Source organism: Battus philenor, unplaced genomic scaffold (genome assembly GCF_028537555.1).
Source record: "Battus philenor isolate CCGP_79_NKW_IND1 unplaced genomic scaffold, ilBatPhil1.0.hap1 SCAF_85, whole genome shotgun sequence".
Taxonomy (NCBI): Eukaryota; Metazoa; Arthropoda; class Insecta; order Lepidoptera; family Papilionidae; genus Battus; species Battus philenor.
The window spans coordinates 1-2500 of NW_027181754.1; the positions used below are offsets into that span (position 1 = coordinate 1).

Here is a 2500-nt window from a genome sequence, read left to right on the forward strand (position 1 = left end):
TCCGTAGGGGAACCTGCGGAAGGATCATTAACGTGTGTGTATGTGTGCGAGACGCGTGATATGTTCACGAACGTTGTTGCGCCGCTGTTGCTGTTGTTGCTGTTGCGACGACGACGACGACGACGACGACGACTTCGTACATACCGTGTTTACACATATATATATGTAATACATCCATAATGATATATATATATACGACATATATACATATATATGTACGTACGCGCGCGCTGCTGTTCGTATCTAATGCGGACGAGCGCGCGCGCGTGTGCGTGCGTGTGTGTGTGCGTGTTTGTATATATGTATAAAAAATAAAATGTGAAATAATTGTCTCTAGCGTCTATTACGCCTAACGGCGCAGCGGCGACGGCGCCGTGGCGGTGGCCGGTGGCGGTGGTGGCATTCGTCGAAAGTGCTACCGCCGCCGCTGCCTCCGCCGCCGTCGAAGCGGCCGGGTGGCGGAAAAACGCCGAGAGACGAGCGCCGACCGGGGCATACCAAACGGAGCGTTCGAAGCGGTGAAAATCCCCACTGCCTAGCTCAGGCCCTTTATTGTCGGTTGGCGCTATACAAAACGAAATTTAAGCGGTTAGAAAGATGACAATGTCGTGCGTCACGCCAGCTCGTTGGGGGGTGCGCGGGTCGTCGTCGTTCATCATTCTAAAGGATTCGCGTCGGGGCGTTAAGCTTTTTCGGTGCCGTTTCTTTATGAACGCCTCGGCGCACATGAATTCGACCAACTTTCGACGTTAATACATAAAAACGGACAATCAAGTGGCCGACGGCGAGAGCCGTAGGCCGCTACCGTAAGTAATAACAACATTAAGAAAAAACCATTACCCTGGACGGTGGATCACTTGGCTCGCGGGTCGATGAAGAACGCAGTTAACTGCGCGTCATAGTGTGAACTGCAGGACACATTTGAACATCGACATTTCGAACGCACATTGCGGTCCGTGGAGAAATATCCAGGACCACTCCTGTCTGAGGGCCGGCTGTTAAAATATAAAAACCACACTGTTCGGTGTAGAACGCGCGCTACGTGCGCTCGCGCCGGTCGATGCGCGCGGCGGTGACGCGCGACGCGGCGGCGGCGGGTTGGTGGGGGGTGATGAACGAGCTCGCGGACGGTGCGATGGGACGATCTCTAATAAGAGTCTCTCGTCCGCGCCGCCGCGGCTCTCACTCTCTCTCTCTCACTATCCGCCGTCGCTGTCGTCGCGCTGCCGCTGCCGCACTACCGCGCGCGGGCGAGCGGGCGCGCGCTCTTTCGAACAATTGACGGTTTCCGTTGAACGTTCTTCGCGACGGACGACGGACGGCGGGGTGCTGCACCCCTCACGTCCGCGTACGCGCGGAGCGCGTTTACGGTCCGTTTAAATATATCGAATTGTATTGAATATGAAACGAGTGTGAAAAGATTACACGCATCGCTAAGACGCGAGTCTTCGTAGTGCGGTCTTCGTCCGAGCTCATCGGTTCGTGTATACGATATAATAAAATATATCGGAAGCACAGACGACGCGTCTCCGACGGATGCGACCGGCAGGCGGTGAATGTTTTCTTGCGCGGCAAGCGTAACGCACACACAAACATATGTAAGTAAACATTACGTGATGTTCATGTGCGCGCGCGCCTAGCCCGATGCGAGAGAGTTCACCGCTCGTCGTCGCTACGCATCCGTATTATGTCGGTGATACGCGTCGTCGTTCCAGTGCGAACGTTATATTATCGTATCGATACGGACCGATACCGAAAGGGCCGGACGATCGATCGCTAACGAAAAGTACTCGCGCTCGCGTATGCGTGTCGAGATTTTCGTTTACGCTCGTATCATCATAATCATCATCATCGTCATCGTCGTCGTTCATCGCGCAACGCGTGTTGTGTGTGCAGCGTTGCGTTGTGCGTGCGCGCGTCTAGAGACCTCTAAGGACTCGCGACGCGCGCGCCTCGCGCACGCGCACTCGCTCTGCGACGCGCGATGATCGCGACGGTGGGGGTGGTGTACGGTAGGCGGACTCGACGTCCGAAGGGCGTCCCGCGACGACGACCGGCCGCCGTGCGCGCTTGCTTGCTTGCGCGCGCGGTCCGTCGGTTCGTCGTCGTCAAAAATATAATAAGGGACGTCGCGTACGGATATCGCGTCTGCCTCGAATTTTTATCGTTGGCCTCAGATCAGGGAGGATCACCCGCCGAATTTAAGCATATTAGTAAGCGGAGGAAAAGAAACTAACAAGGATTTCCCTAGTAGCGGCGAGCGAACAGGAAAGAGCCCAGCACTGAATCCCGCGATCGTCTCGAGCGCGGGAGATGTGGTGTTCGGGAGGTTCCGCTTTCTCGTCGTCGATACTCCTGTCCAAGTTCGTCTTGAACGGGGCCGTTTTCCCGCAGAGGGTGCCAGGCCCGTAGCGACGGAGGGCGGCGGCGAGAGGGACTCTCCTAAGAGTCGGGTTGCTTGAGAGTGCAGCCCTAAGTGGGTGGTAAACTCCATCTAAGG

General features: G+C 55.9%; 2 non-coding genes across 2 annotated transcripts in view; both read left to right on the forward strand.

Annotated features, from left to right (window-relative positions):
• Positions 1–837: 837 nt before the first annotated feature.
• On the forward strand, positions 838–994 carry LOC137931923 (5.8S ribosomal RNA). The gene has a single exon (XR_011109069.1). It is a non-coding gene; the product is annotated as a 5.8S ribosomal RNA (ribosomal RNA).
• A 1174-nt stretch (positions 995–2168) lies between these two features.
• Positions 2169–2500, forward strand: part of LOC137931926 (large subunit ribosomal RNA) — a 4034-nt gene continuing 3702 nt past the window's right edge. The window contains exon 1 of the ribosomal RNA XR_011109072.1: positions 2169–2500. This exon is cut by the window's right edge and continues 3702 nt beyond it. This is a non-coding gene — a ribosomal RNA (large subunit ribosomal RNA).